Below are 20,408 nucleotides of genomic sequence, written 5' to 3'. Positions count from 1 at the left end.
AAACCAGACAAAGACAATACAAACAAAGACTCAACTATTTAAGAAAATATAACCTATACATATCCTTAGCTGGGTCCATGGAAACTACAATAGATGGAAAACTCTGAAAGCAGAAAATGAGTGAGAGGATCACTGTCCACCTCCTTCAGTGGATGCTCCTGCTCTGCACCCATCACATGGCCTTCACCAGACACGACAAAACTCCTCCTGACATTTGGTCAAGGCAGGTGCCAGGGCCAGTCTGAATGTTAGCTATTAGTAAAGCTGGATTTTTCTCTATATTTTAAATAAATAAATAGAATGGATTGTCTTGCTCACTCAACATTGGAAATCACTGCCATATACTGGAAGTAATATTTACCTATTAAGTACCAGGCCTGTGCCAAGCCCATAACAGGATTATTGTATTTAATTCTCACAGCTCCATGAAGTGCATTCTAAAATAACCCTAATAGATAAAATTGGGCTTCAGAGATAACTGAGTAACTTTCCCAAGGTCACTCAGCTGTTGAGGGTTAGGTGAAAATCTAGACACTTCTGACCCTGATCAGAGTCATTGCTTTAAACCATATTTGTTATGGCAACATAGTTTGGGCAGTATCCCCATTCTTTCCTCAGTGCAGTAACCCTTTTTATTGGACCCAAATCAAGTGCAACCTTAGCGTCCACTTTTGCCATGATGCAAGGCTCTAGTCCTTTCTCAGAGAGAGGGTGGAATCCAGATGTGCTCCCAGCTGCCCTTGCCTCAAAGTCCCGGATCTCCAAAAGAGATGGTCATGGGGGCTCTGCCAGGGGTTGAGTCAGTCCTTCTTTCTATTTGGTCTTATCTCATCCCTTTCTGGAAGAATATCTTGAATATCTGAATTTCTAATTTAGTAATGCCACACTTCTCCAATTTCTATCATTAACGCATGCTTTTTGTATTTCTAAATTCTGGTTTTGGTCATCTCACTGGAAGTTTGGAAAGAAGTTAGAGTTGCGTACAAATGTAGCTATTTTACCTGGAAGTCTGTTGCATCAAGTACAAAAGATAAATATTGTTGTTGCCTCTAGAGCACGTTTATGGGCAAGTTCTCTGAACTGAGACATTCTTTCTCTCTCTCATCTGGGCTAAAACTTGTACCTTAAGCTATTCCACAGTATGCACATTTGCCAAATTAGCAGGGACAGGAGAAACTGGATGAGGAGCGGTGGGTCTTTCAAAATGCCCCCGGGCTGCATGTTTCTGTTCACTCCACCTGGAATCATTCGAAGACCACTGTTGACAAAGTTCTTTCTAGTGGCCTGAACTCTTTGAATCTCTAGGGAGACTGAATGTGAAACCCCAGAGCTCCCCATTTCCATTTCATCCAAGCAGCTCCGTGTATTTCTATGCTAGAAACATGGCCTGAGTCATGGTCAGATGGATTATACAAGTGTGATTGAGCCAGGGGTATCCTTGTAGGAGGGGCCTGGAGGCTTCTGAGGTTCTGTCCTCATACTGAGCTAGGAAATCCTATGGCAAAGCCAGAAGGACTCTGCCCCAGGAAGTGGTGGGGAGTCCAGTCCCACCTGTAACCGAGGCTGGGGTTCAATTTGTCCCCTTAAAGATATCCAATTTCTTTCATTTCATGGAAGAATGGGTGTGTGTGTGTGTGTGTGTGTGTGCGTTTTACTACATAGAAAGAGAAAGAGTACAACATCAAAGCAATGCTTATTTAGGTCGATGGCCAAGACTGATATCTCTCTGCCCTGGATAGCTTCTGCCTCCAAGGGAAGAGTGCCTCCACTGCAGCTGCTTCTGCCACAGCCACCACGGCCTGCTGGCCACTGCCCTACAAGCAGCCAGCCGTGCATGCTGGTGTTCCTGAAGTCAAGCAGGGCCTCAGCATCTGCTTCTGAGACTGAGGACTGCCATGCAGCATCAGGCTTCCGGTACCATAAGGGCTCAGGAACTTGCAACTCTGCAGCCCAATCCAGCTTTATACACGATGATTGGAAGACCAACTCTTTGCTTTAGGGGTCCTTGGCTGCTGGCCACAAGGAGGTGCGATTTGTTCAGCACCAAGGACAGCGCCCAGGACAGCGCTTAGTATTCCTGGATATCAGGCTGTCCGGAAAGAAGGACCTATACTTACTGACACCAGGAAGGGTCAGGTTGAGGGTAGAGGTGTCCCCAGGTGCCCTGCAAATGCCACAGACAGCCAATATCCCCCTTCTTGTCATCACAACCAGAGTTATCTAGTTGCATCTTCTAAAGTATGAGGTACCGACTCACTTAGGGTCTGAGAGGCCAAATATGGTGCCAATGGATGCCATGAGAAGACTAGAGGCTGGACAACCTCCCTAGAGAGAGATATGTGATGTGCTCCCCAAAAAACTGGCAAGTTCTGCCTGACCTACGCAGACTGTCTTCATGACTCTGCCTCCTGGCCAAAGCATGCTTTCTCTCTCTGGTTTGAGTGCTCAAACTGCTGACGCTGGGATGCTTTGGGAAAGGAAGTGCCTTTATGGTACAACTTGGTATAGAGAAATCCTGAGAGCAGTAGGAGACACTGCAAGAGGGAGAAGGTCCTACTGGGATGAGACTGCCCCATGCTCCTGCCGCAGGTTCCAACACGGCTGCTGGGTTGGGGCAGAGCTCCATTTGAATTGAAACTCCATTCCCAGCATCAAGTGGTATGACACTGTTCCTTCTTTGCCCCTGAGAGGCTACCCTCTACTGACCACATCCTATATCCCACATACACTAATCTCTTTACCTATGTCCTCGCTTCTGATCATCACAGCAACCCTGTGAGGTGGGTACTACTGCTGCTTCCATTTTGTGGGCAAGAAACTGAGACTCAGAGAGGCTAATTCACAGCCAGTGAGTAGTGGAGCCAGGACTGTAACCCAGATCTGCCTCCCACCAACATCCCTGTTCTGGACCGCATGGCTCTGAGGGCAGAGGATTTCTGGGGTAAAGGACACACCACAGCCAAGCCCCATAGCATTCCTTCTCTGGGTCATCAGAGGTCATTTAGATTTGGGCATCAGGAAACAAATGGCATTGCTCAGTGCTGGGCTTACAAGGTCTCTGCTCCTGAAGCCAAGAGTGTGATGGGAAGGCTAACATCAATGCGCAAATAATCATACAGTGTTAACCTCCAGTCTCCATTATTTGCCTGTTCAATGTGTTCGTGACAATCAGGTATTTCTCACAGCACTGCCCAAGGGAGGAATTCCACTGCAAGGTGTCTGGCCCATGGTATAGCTCAATAAACATAACCTCCTTCCAGGGGGACCTATGAACCGAGCCTGTTTCTTCTGGACACTGAGTCACCAGTAGCAGGTTGAGGCCAGGGGCCACAAAGGCTGAGCAGCCCCTGCATGGTGGCCTTATGGTTAGTCTGCTATCCTGGAGGTGGGGGTGGGGTGGGATCTCCCTCACGGCCACTCCCTGATCACTGCCCCTTCCTTCACTTCTATGCTACTGAAGGTCAGTTTTTGAGACTCCCTGGGCATGTGATTCTCTTCTTTGGAAGCCCAAGGTGCCTCTCACTCAGTAAGAGGATTGCTTGAAGCCCACAGAGCATGGGAGCTTGGAGGGAGGGGCTGGTGTCCTGAATGAGAGACAAGGGAGGACACTAGGATGCCCACACTAGAGGTGGATAGGGCTGTAGCCCCAGGGGGCTTGGAGGTGGCCATAGCTGATTCGTGTCCCAGCTCTGCCACTTCCTGGCTGCTTGTACTTGGGCAAGTTGCTTGTACCCCACAAGCAGCAGTTTCCACATCAGTAAAGTAGAGTAAACTGGGACCCCCTTTTCAGATAAAGTAGGAGGTAAAACATGGAAGACACCAGGAAAGTGCCTGGCATATGGGAGTGCTCAACAGAGGTTGACAACACACACACACACACACACACACACACAAACACACACACACACACACACATACCTGTCCCCAAACATGCTTAACTAGTCCAGCAGGGCAAACTCTCCAAGATTGCATTTTGAATAATTGAAACATTGATTTGAGAGTGATAAATGCCTGGAGGCTGACAGCATTTCTCAGGAAGTGTAGTTGGTTCCCTGCCTCCCACACAGCAGTGTGCTGGGCCTCCCTGGAAGAGGGGGATGGTTGGTCCTTGAAGAGGAAAAAGATGGAGCCTGGTGAGCTGCGCCGCCTGCTACCCTCACCTCCCAGGCTCCTGACCTGGCACTAGCTGGTCAGGACACTGAGGGTCTGTGGGTGCCCCTTCCTATCTCCCCTTTCCCCCTTCCTTTCTCCACTAGAAAGAGGAGAGCCACAAACGGAGGGAGTGGTGTTCCTGCTGGTTGAGAGAGAAAGAAAGTTGAGCATCTTGTCTTTCTGGAGGTTGAAGCGTTTGTCAAAATCCAACTTCTGCCCCTCCTCACAAATGAAATGACTCATTTCTCATTTGGATAAAAAGCTCTAATGTAGATAAAAAGCTCCTACATGGGTGCTGCTGTTAACAATATTTGTTTTTAATCTAAACAGATGTTAACTGATTAGAAAGTTTTCTCCATCCTTCTCATTTATCTGCTTTAAATGTCAACTTCAAAGAAGCAGACAATGGGCTCTGGGTTGGGAGGACCAATAAGCTAAAGGCTCCTAGAGAAGAGAGCAGAGGAGTGTGTGAAAGAGGAAGCAAGAGGGTTTTCCAAGGGCCAGGGCTGGATCGTGTTGCTGCTCTCCCAACTCACAGTGCCCTGCCCTCAGCATGTACTCATTGAATGACTGAATGAGCGAATGAATGGAAAAAACAGGTGCAGAAGTGGAAAATTCAGGGAAGGACTGGTGTTCACTTAGCTGGGCAAGCTGGTCACTTGGGTTCCATAACACTCACATCCCACAAGGAAATAGGCAGCCAGTTTACAGAGGAGGATAAGCCCCAAGGGATTGGCAGACTTGCTGCAAGCCAATGGCAGAGATTGGGCAGAGCCCTGACCACCCAGCTACAGGCACATCCCCATCCCATCCATCGTGAGGCCTCTTACCTTGTCCTGAGTTGTTCATAGCCAGACCCTCAGCCATTCTTCCAGGTTGGACCAAAGATACTTCCTCTGGTGACTCCAGGACTGGAACCACAGCTGCCGCTGGAGGAGTGGCCTGTGAACCCCTGCCCAGAGAATGAGGGATGGGAGAGTAGACATTCTGGGGAGGTGCCCTGGGCCTCATCCGAGGCAACAGTGTGTGTACTCTATGAGCTCACTGCAGTAGGTCTCTGGTCCTGATTTTCACATCACTGTGTCCCCCCACCATGACCAGCCCTCCTCAGTCAGGGGCAGGGGCCAGCATCAGACTTGCCTCCTGTGCTCGGGGGCTGAGCCTACATAGGTGGCTGTCGTGGTGGAGTGACTGGTGCTGAATCAACTTCTGCTGCTCTGCCTGCAGCACAACTGATGGCTGGTAAAATAACACAGAAAACCAAAACTGGGGCTAAGAGAACAGAGAGGGAGATGGACAGATGGAGGAAGAGAAGATTCCCTGAGAATGAGTGGAAAGGGACAGGAAAAGACAGAGAAGAAGTAGAGATAAATATGAGGAAAGAAAGAATAGAACAGCCTGTGTTTCTGAGTTGTGCTCCTAAGCATGCACATCTGAGTTTGGGCATGTGTGGTGTGTGTGCACATCTATGGGGGTGCACACACCTGAACCAAGAGAAGGAGGCACGTGTGTCAGCAGTGCATATTCACAGATGCACCCCTGAGCCCCTCCGAGCTGAAGGCAAGCATCAATCATGTGGCCACAACCATGGAGTGGGCATCCACCATATAAGCACTGCCAGCAAAGGCAGACAGACCCTTGGAATCTCTGGAAATCTCGAGGAGTTGGAGCCAGAGTGGGAGGGTGCTTGGCCTTTTCTGCTCCCATGAATTCCCACAAGACTCGGGCCACCCACTGGTCAGGGTTTGAGAGCCACAGACAGGCCTGCGGGTACAGGCACTTCCCAAACTTGCTTGCAGTGAGGTGACGAGGGCAGTCGTGGACATCTGAATGCACCTCAATGCACAGATGCTGCTGAACGTGTACTGTTTATTCCATGCTGATCTCTTGAGAGAGAAGTAATACACCTATTTCACAGATGAGAGGATGAAACCAATGAGGTCAGTTTTCTAGGCTCTTGTGGCCATAAATTCATGCAATAACAAAATATCTTTTTTAGAAAACCATGTCAGGAAAGGACTATGGTGAAAAGTGGGTTGTGTTGGAGACTCTGAGGAAAGAAACACAAGAGCGGAGGGGGCCTGGTTCACTGAGGGGTGAGGGTTCGGGACGCTGCGGGCAGTAAGTGAGGTATGAGGCCCTCTGTCCTCCTCCTTCGCTTGCTCCAGGACAGAGGCAGGTGGGGCTTCAGAGCCCAGAAAGAGCCCGAGGCAACTCCCAAGAGGCCAAGTAGCCCCAATCCAGGAACCTCCACCACTGGGGCTCACAAGTGACCACAAGGCTTGCCACTACCCCCCACCTTCCTTGGGCAGAGGACCGCAGGAAAGAAGAGAACATTCATACATGAGTAAATAGGAAATAGCAAAGGAAAGAATGAGCACACAATCATGTGTCCCTGCAATTCAACACACATTCAAGGAAAACAAACACTACAAAAGAGGAGCCAACACATCCAAGGGAAATTAACATTCCAGGACCTAGAGTTAACTGAGCAAACAGAATAAGACTTTAGAATAAGTATAACTAACATCCACAGAGAGGAGTGAGTGAATAGGAAGCCAGAAAAGTATTCAGCTACAAATCTTGAAGGCATCCAGATTGGGGAAAGGAAGAAGTGAAACTATCTCTGTGCAGATAACATGATCTAATATGTAGAAAATCCTAAAGCATACACTCAGATACACACACAACTACTAGAGCTAATAATTGAGTTCAGCAAGGTTTCAGGGTACAAGATCAATATACAAAAATTAGTTGTATTTATATACACCACAATGAATAACCCAAAAATAAAATTAAGAAAACAACTCTGGGGCCCAGCCCCCTGGCCGAGTGGTTAAGTTGGCACACTGTGCTTCAGCAGTCCAGGGTTTCACTAATTCTGATCCTGGGCACGGACATGGCACCACTCATCAAGCCATGCTGAGGTGGCATCCCACGTAGCACAACCAGAGGGACCTACAACCAAGAATGTAAAACTATGTATGGGGGAGCTTTGGGGAAAAGAAGAAAAAGAAAAAGATTGGCAACAGATGTTAGCTCAGGTGCCCATCTTTAAAAAAAAAAAAAGAAAGAAGACAACTCTGCGTTAGTCTGCTACAGTTGCCATAAGAACATGCCACAAACTGGGTGACTTACATAGAAATTTATTGACTCACAGTTCTGGAGGCTAGAAGTCCAAAATAAAGGTTTTGGCAAGGTTGGTTTCTTCTGCTGGTTGTGAGGGAAGAATCTTCTCCAGGCCTCTCTCCCAGCTTCTGGTACTTCCTTACTTATGGCAGCATAACTCCAATCTTCACATGGCCTTCTCACTGTGTGTGTGTCTGTGTCCAAATGTCCCCTTCTTATAAGAACACCAGTCATATTGGATTAGGGCCCATTCTACTATCCTTATTTTAACTTTATTAATTTTAAAGACCCTAACTCCAAATGAGGTCACATTCTGGGGTACCAGACGTTAGGACTTCAATGTATGGGATTGGGGGAGGGAAATTCAACTCATAATAAATTCCATTTGTAGTAGCATCAAAAATAATAAAATATTTATGAGTAAATTTTTTTGTATTTTAAAGATTGGCCCTGAGCTAACATCTGTTGCCAATCTTTTTTTTCTTCTTCTTCTCCCCAAAACCCCCCAGTACATAGTTGTGTATTCTAGTTGTAGGTCCTTCTACTTCTGCTATGTAGGATGCCGCCTCTGCATGGATTGATGAGCAGTGCTAGATCCATCCATACCCAGGATCTGAACCAGCAAAACCCCAGGCTGTCGAAGCGGAGCACACAAACTTAACCACTTGGCCACGGGGCCGGCCCCATGAGTAAATTTAACAAAAGAAGTGCAAGACTCATAAACCAAAAATATAAACATAAATTGGGAGAAATTAAAGAAAACTTAATTAAATGGAAAGACGTGCCATGTTCGTGATTGGAAGATTTAATATTATTAAGATGAAAATACTCCCCAAATTGGTCTACAGATTCAAAGCAATATCTATAAAAAATCCCAGATGAATTCTTTGAAGAAATTGACAAGCTGATCCTAAAATTTATATGAAAATTCAAGGAGCCAAGAATAGCTAAAATGATTTTGAAAAAGAACAAAATTGGAGGACTTATTCTTCCCAACTTCAAAACTTACTCCAAAGCAACAGTAATCAAGACTGTGTGGCACTAGCACAAGTACAGACATATAGATCGATGGAATAGAATTGAAAATCCAAAAAAAACCCTCACTTTTATGAGCAATTGATTTTGAGAAAGGTTGTCAAAACAGTTCAAAGGAGGAAAGAATAGTCTTTTCAACAAATGATGCTGGGAGAACTGAATATTCACGTGCAAGAATCTGGCGTTGGATCCATACCTCACACCATACATAAAAATTAACAGAAAATCGATCTATAACTTAAATGTAAGAGATGAAAACTATACAGCTCTTAGAAGAAAATAGGTGCAAGTCATCATGACTTTGGATTAAACAATGGTTTCTTAGTAATGAGTCCTAAAGCACAAGCAACCAAAGATAAATAAATAAGTTAGACTTCATCAAAATATAAAAGTTTCATCCTTTAAAATACATGATTAACAAAATTAAAAGGCAAGACACAAACAGGAAGAAAATATTTGTAAATTATGTATCTGGCAAAAGACTTGTATCCAGAATATATAGAGATCTCTTACAACTCAGTAAATAATAACAATTTAAAAACCCAATAACCCAATTTTAAAATGAGCAAAAGATTTGAGGAGATACATCAGCTAGGAATATATAAGAATGGTTAATAAGCAAATGAAAAGATGTTCAACATGATTAGTTGTTTAGGGATATACAAATTAAAACCACAATGAGATATCATTTCCCAAGCACTAAGGTGGCTATAACCAAAAAGACTGACCAACCAACTGTTGGTGAGAATGTGGGGAAACTGGAACACTCATACATTGCTGATGAAATGTAAATGAGGCAACTACTTCAGAAAAACACTTTGGCAGTTTCTTAAAAAGGTAAACATAAATTTACCATGTGATCCAAACAATTCCACTCCTAGGTATCTACCCAAGAGAAATGAAAACCTAGCTCCACACAAAGATGTGTACACAAATGTTTATAGCAGCATTATTCACAATATCCAAAAAATGGAAATAATCCAAATGTCCATCAACTGATGAATTGATAAACAAAATGTGGTGTATCCATACAAAAGAATATTATTTGGAGGTAAAAAGTACTGATGAAGTACTGATACATGCTACATAGACGAACCTTAATATCATTATGCTAAATGAAAGAAACCAGAAGCAAGAGACCACATACCGTATGACTCAATTTTTATGAAATGTCCAGAAAATGCAAATCTACAGATGGAAAGTAGATTAGCGATTTCCTAGGGCTGGGAGTAGGAATAAGGATTTGCTGCAGATGGAAATAAAGCATTTTTGGGGGATGGTGGAAATGTTCAGAATTGGATTGTGGCAATGGTAATACAATTCTCTAAATTTGCTAAAAATCATTGATTTGTACACATAAAATGAGTGAATTTTATGGTACATAAATTACAATTCAATGAAGTTCTTAACCACACACCCACATCTAGTAACATCTCAGTGAAATTTCAGACTTCCAAGAATAAAGAGAGATACCTAAAACTTCTAGACATTAAAAGCAAAAGAGATTTCATCCAAAGGAACAGAAAAGAAAGGTACATAAGGCTTCTCCTTTTCCACAAATATGCAACATATATGGAATAGTAACTTCAAAATCCTGAGTGAGAGTAATTTCAAATATAGATTTCTGTTTATAGAGAAATATTTATTTAAAAAATAATTTTAGTGGCTGGCCCAGCAGCATAGTGATTAAGTTTGTGCACTCTGTTTCAGCAGCCCAGGTTTCACAGGTTCAGATCCTGAGTGCACACCTACACACTGCTCATCAAGCCATGCTGTGGCGGCATCTCACATACAAAAAATAGAGGACGATTGGCACAGATGTTAGCTCAGAAACAATCTTCCTCACCAAATGATAATAATAATTTTTAGAAGTTTTTAGCAAACACATAACTTTTAGTATCCATAAACTTGAGAAAGAATTATGAAAGATATATTCTAGCAGAATGCAAAATAGATACAGAGGAAGAAAAGGAGTACAAGAAGCCATGATGAAAAGAAAATCAATAATGTTACCTTGAAATAAGTGCAGGTGATACTAAATATATAATAACAATCTGGAGAGGAATACTAGCTCAGAATTTCATGGAAAATGGTGGAAGAGGTAGAGGCAAAGAATGCCATGCTGAGAATTTTGTTTCATTTGGGAAGAAACTGGAAGTAGAGATCAATGCTAGGCATTGAAAGAAAAAAAGTTTAGCAATATGTTAAAAATTTAAAGATTACACCATGAAATTAAAAATTAAAGGTTACACTATTCTCTCATGGCTTAAAATATTCATCAGAGAAAAGAATAAACAGAGTAAACTTAATCAATATGACAAAAGGCAAGGACAAGGAAATGTAAAACCAACAAAATAGCATGGGAATTGAAAGCACAAAATGAGCTGGTAGGAATCAAAACAAGCACATCCTCTATCTCAGTACACATGCCTGGGGTACATTCTCTCATCAAAATAATAAACATCTCAGATTGAGTAAAGTAGAAAAGATACAGTGATATTATACTAACATGAGATGCAATTGAAAGAAAATAACATGCGCATTTGACAAAATTCAACACTCTTTCATAATAAAAGCACCCAGTAAACTGGCAAAGGAAGGAAACTACTTCAACATGATAAAGGTCATATATGAAAAACCCACAGCTAACATCACGCTCAAGGGTGAAAGACTGAAAGCTTTTCCTGTAAGATCAGGGACAAGGCAAGGATGTGCACTCTTGCCACTTCTATTCCACATAGCACTGGAAGTTCTAGCCAGAGCAATTAGGCATGAAAAAGAAATAATAGGCACCCAAATTGGAAAGGAAAAAGTAAAATTATCTCTGTTCAGAAAACTTATATGTAGAAAACCCAAAGCAAGGCACACAAAAAAATTGTTAGAGCAAATAAATGATTAAGCAAAGTTATAAGATATAACATTAGTACACAAAAATCAGTTGCATTTCTATACTTGCGACCAGCAGTCCAAAAGAAAAATTTTTAAATTCCATTTACAATAGCACCAAAAAGAGTAAACTATTTAGGAATAATTTTAAACAAGAAGTTTAAAGATTTATACAACGAAAACTATAAAATGTTGCTGAAAGAAATTAAAGAAGACTTAAATAAATGAGAAGACATCCCATGTTCATTGATTGGAAGACAATCTTGTTAAGACGACAATACTATCCAAAGTGATCTACACAATCAATGCAATGCCTATCAAAATCCCAAAGGTGTTTTTTACAGAAATAAAAAATCCCATCCTAGGACCTTGAGAGAATTATGTTAAGTGAAATAAGCCAGTGTGAGAAAGATAATCTGTGTATGACTCCACTCATATGAGGAATTTAAAACTATGGACCAAGAACAGTTTAGTGGATACCAGGGGAAAGGTGGGGTGGGGGGTGGGCACAAAGGGTGAAGTGGTGCACCTACAACATGACTGACAAAATTAATGTACAATTGAAATTTCACAAGATTGTAACCTATCAATAACTCAATAAAAAAAATCCCATCCTAAAATTTATATGGAATATCCAAGGACCCCAAATAGCCAGAACAATCTTGATAAAGAAGAATGAAGCTGCAGATCCCACAGTTTCTGATTTCAAAACGTACTAAAAACTACAGTAATCAAAACAGTGTGGTATTGGCATAAAGACAGACATATAGACCAATGGAATAGAATAGAGAGCCCAGAAATAAATCCTGTCATATATAAACAAATGACTATTGGCAAGGGTTCCAGGACCATTCAATGGGGGAAGGCTCACCTTTTCAACAAGTGGTGCTGGGCAAACTGGATATCTACATGCAAAAGAATGAAGTTGGACCCTTACCTAACACCATATACAAAAATTAACTCAAAATGGATCAAAGATCTGAAGATAACAGCTAAAGTTATAAAACTCTTAGAAGAACACATAGGTGAAATCTTCATGACATTGGATTTGGCAATGATTTCTTGGATTAGACACCAAAAGCACAGATATTGGAACCCTCATGGCTTGCTGGTGGGAATGTTAAAATGGTGCTGCTGCTCTGGATACAGTTTGGTGGTTCCTCAAAAAGCTAAACATGGAATTACCGTATGAGTCAGCATTTCTGCTCCTAGGTATATACCCAAAGGAATGGAAAGCAGGAACTGGAGCAGATATTTGTATCCCAGTGTTCATAGCAGCATAATCCACAGTAGCCAAAAGGTAAAAACAACCCAAGTGTCTATCAACAAAAGATTGGATAAACAAAATGTGTTATACATGTACAGTGGAATATTATTCAGCCATACAAAGGAATGAAGTTCTGATACATACTAGAACATAGTTGAATTTTGAAAACATTATGCTATGTGAAATAAGCCAGACACAGAAGTGCAAATGTTGCATGATTCTGCTACATAAGTTACCCAAAATAGGCAAATTCATAGAGCCTAAAAGTAGATTAAACATTACCAGGGGCTGGGGAGAGGATGGGAAGTTTTTGTTTAACGGATACAGAGTTTCTGTTTGGGGTGATGAGAATATTTTGGGAGTAGATAGTAGTGATATTTGTACAACGTTGTGAATGTAATTAATGCCACCGAATGGTTCATTTTAAAATGGCAAATTTCACGTTATATATTTTTACCACAATTTTTAAAAATTAGTAACATACTACACCCAAACCATTGAATTGTACACTTCAAATGTGTGGATTCTATGGTGTGCGAATTGTATCTCAATAAAGCTATTTTTCATGTGTAAAAGAATGAAACTAGACCCCTATCTTATACCACTCACAAAAATTAACTCGAAATGGATTAAAGACTTAATTGTAAGACCTGAAACCACAAAACTCCCGGAAGAAAACATAGGAGAAAAGCTTCTTGACATAGGTCTTAGCAATGATTTTTTGGATATGGCACTGAAAGCACAAGCAACAAAATAAAAAAATAAACAAGTGGGACTACATCAAACTAAAAAGCATCTGCACAGCAAAGGAAACCATCAACAAAATGAAAAGGCAACCTACTGAATGGGAGAAAATATTTGCAAATCATACATCTGATAAGGGGTTAATATCCAAAATATATAGAGAACTCATACAACTCAGTAGCAAAAAAACCCACAAATAATCCAATTCAAAAATGAGCAAAGACCCTGAGTAGACATTTTTCCAAAGAAGATATTCAATTGGCCAACAGGTACATGAAAAGGTGCTCAACACCACTAATCATCAGGGAAATGCAAATCAAAACCACAGAGAGATATCACCTCACACCTGTCAGAATGTCTATCATCAAAACGACAAGAGAAAACAAGTGTTGGCAAGGATGTGGAGAAAAGGAAACCATTGTGCATTGTTGGTGGGAATGTAAATTGGTGCAGCCACTATGGAAAACAGTATGGAGTTTCCTCAAAAAGATTAAAAATATGGGGCCAGCTGGTGGCGCAGTGGTTAAGTGTGCATGTTCCGCTTCAGCGGCCCGGGGTTCATCAGTTCAGATCCCAGGTGCAGATATGGCACCCCATGGCAAGCCAAGCTGTGGTAGGCATCCCCCGTATAAAAATGGTCATGGATGGGGGCTGGCCCCGTGGCCGAGTGGTTAAGTTCGCGCGCTCCGCTGCAGGCGGCCCAGTGTTTCGTCGGTTCGAATCCTGGGCGCGGACATGGCACTGCTCGTCAGACCACGCTGAGGCAGCGTCCCACATGCCACAACTAGAGGAACCCACAACGAAGAATACACAACTATGTACCGGGGGGCTTTGGGGAGAAAAAGGAAAAAAATAAAATCTTTAAAAAAAAAAAAAAATGGTCATGGATGTTAGCTCAAGGCCAGTCTTCCTCAGCAAAAAGAGGAGGATTAGCAGCAAATGTTAGCCCAGGGCTAATCTTCCTCGAAAAAAATAAAAAATAAAACTACCATATGATCCAGCAATTCCCCTTCTGTGTATATATTCTAAGGGAACAAAATCACTATGTTGAAGAGTTATCTGCACCCCTCATGTTCATTGCAGCATTATTTGCAACAGCCAAGACACGGAAACAACACTGTGTCCATCAATGGATGAAAGGATAAAGAAAATGTGAGATATGTATATGTATAATGTAATACTATTCAGTCATAAAAAAGAAGGAAATCCTGCCGTTTGTAACAACATGGATGGACCTCAAGGGCATTACGCTAAGTGAAGTAAGTCAGACAGAGAAAGACAAATGCGTATGATCTCACCTAGATGTGGGATCCAAAAAACCAAACTTATAAAAATAAAGATCAGAGTTACGGTTGCCAGAGGTAGGGGGTGGGGGGTGGGGGGATTAGGACAAGATGGTCAAAACATACAAACTTCCAGTTATAAGATTATTAAGTACTGGCCTACAATGCACATGATGACTATAGTTAACGCTGCCATATGGTATATTTGAAAGTTGCTGAGACAGTAAAGCCTAAAAGTTTTCATTGCAAGGGAAAAAAGTTTTTTTAAACTATGTAAGGTGATGGTTAACTAAGGTTAATTAAACTAAGGTCAAATATATATGCATGTCAAGTCATCATGCTGCATGCCTTAAACTTATAGAGTGCTGTATCTTAATTATATCTCAATAAAACTGGGAAATATAAAGATATTTTTTAAAACTGATGGAAACATCAGAAGAAATTAAAATAGTTCCCCTTAGAGCAGGAATTTTTTATGCACTTCACTGAGAAATCAATAGGTAAAATGGATAAAGATAAATAGATGATAGATACATCATAGATACATACGTGGAGGATTTGAATTATTCCATTAAAATCTTTCTACAAACGATTAATCTTTAAAAAGACACAAAAATTTCTTGAGATTTACATCTCCTAAGTATTTCTTAAATCCAAAAGTACAATTTGTGCAGCCCATATTCACTGGCTTCAAAGTAATAAAGTTAGAAAATAGTAATCCCCAAAATTACAAAACACACTTTAAAATAACTCTTGGATTTAAAAGAACCTCACAACAGAAATTGCCAACCACCAAGAAATGGATGACAAAGTACTCTACTTTCTAAACTTGTGAAGTGTTTTCAAAGCAATATTCAGAGAAAATTTAGAACCTTAAATGCATTTATTAAAGAAAAGGAAGGTTAGAAATAAATGCACTACTATCTTAATTCAAAAGCAGGAAGCCTAACATCAAAATAAACTCAAGAAAGTTGAATAAAGCAATAGAGAAAGAAGAAAGTAATGAAATAGAAATCAGACATACAATAGGAAAAAATTCACTCTGTTAGTCTGTAAAACCCAAGGCAGGCCCTGGGAATATAGCAGTCCTGAGCTGGACAGGTGCTGGGGGACTCAGTGCTGCCACACGAACATTTGCAACTTGGGTACTGCAACCTGGTCAAACCGATCAGGAGAAAGTGAGAGAAAACACAGATGGACAATAATAGGAAAGATGAGGGAAGATAAGCAAATTAAGTAAATCATAGCAGGCCAATATTGTCCAATAAAAGGTTTGAAATCATAGACACCATGGAGAAATTTACAGGAAAACGTGAATTATCAAAATGAGTAAGAAAACCCCAAAAGGCTAATAATTGCAAGGGAGGAAATGGACAAGAGAGGCCAAGGTTTACCGTAAAATACAGGGTCATTTTTGTCAGACAATGTGATTTTCTACCTAGAAAACTGAACTAACAAACTATAAGAATAGGATGAATTCCATTAGGTGGAGACCTGTCTGTCTACTCCACGCCCTCCTGTCTGTCGGCAAGGATGAATTATAGCGTAGGAAGAAAAGCATCATTCATAACAGCAACACTGTTGCAACACAGCAAGAGGTAAACCAAACAAAATATGCAGGACCTACATGGAGAAAATGGTAAAGTACAGTGTCTCTAAATGTATTTTTAATTAAAATTTGCATGAAGAGATACACTGTGTTCCTTGATGGGAAGATTAAATATGGTACAAATGTCAATTTTCCCAAAAATTTGTGTAGAATTTAAATTCAATATTAATTACAATCACACAGGATTTTCCCTATGAAGTTGACAAGTAGATTCTTATATTCAAAGGAGAAAATGTGCAAGAATTGTTGACAGTTATGAAAAAGGAAAGCAATGAGGTAGAAATTCTCTGATATATAAAACTGTATAATAAACTATTATAATTGAAATATTTAAGAATAAACATATAGAATAGATTTTCACTTTGAAAGAGGATAGTGTTCTGAAACCGGCCCATGCATTTAGGGAATTTACTATATACAGTAAAAGAGTGTAAAAATACCAATTACAAAAAATAGTACTGGGCTGACTAACTATACATTGTAATATAAGAAAGGTAGAGAGCTACCTCACAATACTAAAACAAATCCAGATGATTTATCCCAACAAAATTACAAAAATCACTTGAATATGTTAAAATATATTTATAAGTGAAGAAAATATGAAAGTATGCATATTGAGATAGGAAAGTCATTCTTAAGACACAAAGTACAAAATCTGTAAAATAAATAATTAATAAACTTGACTACATCAAAATAAAAACAGAAACTTTCTCTACAATAAAAGACAAGTTAGAGCATGGAGACAATACACGCCACAACTGTAACAGGCAAGAGAGCGTAACGGGCGGGACAGTCCCTGAGACGTCCATGAGGAAAATTCAGGGACGCGGTGGCGAGAGGACTGAACAAATAGGTTGAAGAAGAGGAAACGCAAACAGACAAGAGACACGAAAAAATGTGCAACCTCCAGGGACAAGACACGTTTTCATTCACCAGTTTGGCAAACTGTAAATACTGATGCTATTTAGGACTGATGGGAGTGTAAAAGGCCAGCATTTTGGGAGGACAATTTGGTCACATCTTCTCAAATGAAAATGTGCAATACCTTAAACCAAAAAATTCTACTTCCTACACACACGCACAAACAGGCTGTTCAAGGATGTTTATTTCACATTGTTTATAATAGCAACACAAATATGTAAAATAAAATAAACAACCCAAATGTCTATCAACATAGAAAAGGGTAAACTATCACTATTCAGCAGTTTAGAAATGAGGTCGTCCTAGATACATTAATATGGAAAGTTCTCCCAAGATTATATTGTTAAGTGGAGAAAGCAAATTGCAAAAGCATGAATATACAGGATACCGTTTATGTTAACCAATTGTGTTAACTCACAGATGAAACTCAAATTACGACAAAGCAAATTAGGCTAAAAACTGTCGGGAGAGCTGCACGCGGCAAACAGTTCCAACGTCATCTTTGGGGCGGGCTCTGGGCCCGGTGGCGGGGAGCGGGTGGCCATGTGGGAGGACTTCTGCTGCAGCTGTAAGTTTCATTGTTCTAAATAACAGAACATGTTCATGTATTATTTGTGCAATTAGAATATAATCAAATACAAATATGAAGGATTTTATTTGGTTTGAAGCAAAGAACAGGCGTACGTGTGAAAGCACCTGCTGGGTCTTCATGATGCCTAGCATGAATTCCTGGGCTGCTTCCCCGGTCACAAAGGCCCCCGGAGGCAGAAAGAAGAGAGCTCAAGTCTCTGCCCAGTCATGAGAGGTACCTTGTTCCCAGGGCAGAGGATGAGCGTATGTGTGTGTGAGAGAAACAGAAAGAGAGGTGTTGATGTTTGCTTTCTGACCCTGAAACATCAGTATCCAGATTTTTCCACACTATGCTGTCCTCTGTGCCAGCAGGAGCAAGGATGATGTGGCATTTCTGAGAGCAACATCCATCTTTTTCTGGATTGTATTCCATGCCACTGATTCCCATTCTGCCAAGTTTGCCGCTGGCACTTTCTAGATCTCACCAGAAGGTGTCAGCAGAACGTTTCAGACACCGTTCAGGACTCTGGTTTCTTCCTCCAAAGGTTCTTAAGGGTTTGTGGACAGAAACATTGAGAGGCTGAGGCCATCCAGTCAAGCTGTTAGGAGTGACACATGTAGGAAGCGATATTAACTTCAGGGTTGCCACCTAGCCAACGGAAAGTTAAGACTGCCAGTGGAGAGATAAGTCCTTATTTCTGAAATATTGAGGTATAAAGTGTACATGTCAAAACTGATCAAATGTAGTACTTCTCTCCCATCAATTCCCAACAGCCAGTGAAGTAATTAGTCTGTAGTCCCAGGGGGACGGGAAAGGGCAGTGCAGTCTTCTCGTCACCCATCACCCCTCAAATGAGGTCGATGCAGTGGAGGCAACCTCAATCCAAATTTATAGATGCCCAGAGAGATAAGTCAATTCCCCAGGATCACACAGTCAATGAATGGCAGAGTCAGGACTTGAACTCATGACCTGTGGCTCTGAATCCAGTGCTTACTCTATTCTGCTACATGTTCAAGGGAGCTTTCTGGAGGAGGGTGCTTGGGGCTGGGCGTTGACCATACGGCATGTTTAGCCCTTGTGAACACCTGAGGGGGCCCAGCATGGTTCTCACTGTTCACAGGACCAGACACTGTTGGGCCAGGAGGGGACTGGCCATGGTATGCTTCAGTTCTGTTTCAGCTCTGAACTGCTGGTGTCTTGCTCTGGACCTTCCTCTCTCCGAGCCGGAGTGCAGGAAAGAGTGTGTCAGACTCTAGGGTCGCTGACAGGCCTCCCAGTTCTGGAGCTCTGTGACCGAGCGACTTCCAGAAAGACAACTGTGTGAGACTGTGAAGCCTTGTTTCTCCGCTGGTCGGCTCGAGGAGCCTGGTGGTATTGCTGGACTAAGGACTCTGGGCCTCACCCTGCCTGAGGACTCTGGACTCAGTGGGTGCAAAAGACTGTGTTGCTGAAGTTCACTGAACTGCACCTGGCCTCAGGGGAAGTGGACGCACAGTCCTCAGAGACCAGGGAATACCTGTGAGCAAAAGCCTTTGGCCTTGGATTGCTGAGCCCACCTTCTGAGAGCCCAGGATCATGGAGGAAGAAGCAAGGTCCTTGTCAGCCAGGAAGGCAAGTCCTCCCTTCATTCTGGAGAAAGGCTCAGAGGGGAAACGTAGACGGGCTTCTTCAGAGCTGAAGCAGCTGCTCCCAGAAGGACGAGGCTGATCCACATGTGGGCCACCTGATTCCCTCCTGTGGGCCACCCCATTCCCTCCTGTGGGCCACCCGAGCCACCCCATTCCCTCCTGTGGACCCCTCGATTCCCTCCTGTGGGCCGCCCCATTCCCTCCTGTGGGCCGCCCCATTCCCTTATGGGCTGTCCTGCTCACCTGCTAAGAGCAACCCTGCCCTTTTCCAACCAATCTGACTGCCTCCAGGAGAACTCCACCTGCCTCTGTGTGCTGTCTCCATGAGGATCAAGTGTCCCTCTGTCAACTTGGTCAGAGCTGGGATTCCCTATGGAACTCCCTAGGTCACTCTGGCTCCAAACTGGTACTGGAATGCAGCACCCCAGGGCCCACCACAGAGAATTCCAGACGTCCGCTGAGTCACTACTCACTTGGTCCCAGAGCCTTTGTTTATATCTGTAAAATGGAATTACTTCTATCTTCTTCACAGCATTCTGTGGAGGAGCCTAAAGGCGTTAGCATAAGAGAAGCACCAGCCCAGCGAGTGGTCCTGTTGTGGACTATACGATTCCTTCCATGTCTGATATCCCTCCAACAGCCCCTCCCGAGTAGGATCGTGCTTCCCACCCGTTGATAGCAGGCTTGGCAATGTGACTTGTTTTGGCTGAAGAACTCTGAGTGGAAGTGATCTGTGCTTCTTCCAAGAGGAAAGTAAGGAACCATCGTATTGTTCTCTCATTGATCTTCTCCCTTGTCCAGGAGACTGGCGGGTCCCATGTATGGACTGCTTCTAAATTCTGAGGCCCTAGCTGAGCAGAGCTGAGACCAACTTGCAGCGGGCTTTAGGTGTGGGTGAGAAAGAATCCTTGGCTGTCATACACCACTAGGATTTGGGATCATTTGTTGCAACAACACCTCTTAGCCCATGCTGACTGATGTAAGCACATAGAGGGCCAGCAGCATATGCTGCTCCCCTTTAAGGATGAGGAGTCTCTTATACTTAGTATAATGAATCAGGATGGACGATGCTCCAGGTTTCAGAGGCAGAGAAGGGTAAGGCCTGTTTGGGAGCAGCAGGGGGCCGAGAGCAGTGTCTGGGAGTAGCACTTCCGGGAGTGATGGAGGAGGCGAAGGGGGCAGG

Source organism: Equus asinus, chromosome 2 (genome assembly GCF_041296235.1).
Source record: "Equus asinus isolate D_3611 breed Donkey chromosome 2, EquAss-T2T_v2, whole genome shotgun sequence".
NCBI lineage: Eukaryota > Metazoa > Chordata > Mammalia > Perissodactyla > Equidae > Equus > Equus asinus.
Note: the sequence above shows the minus strand (reverse complement) of the source record.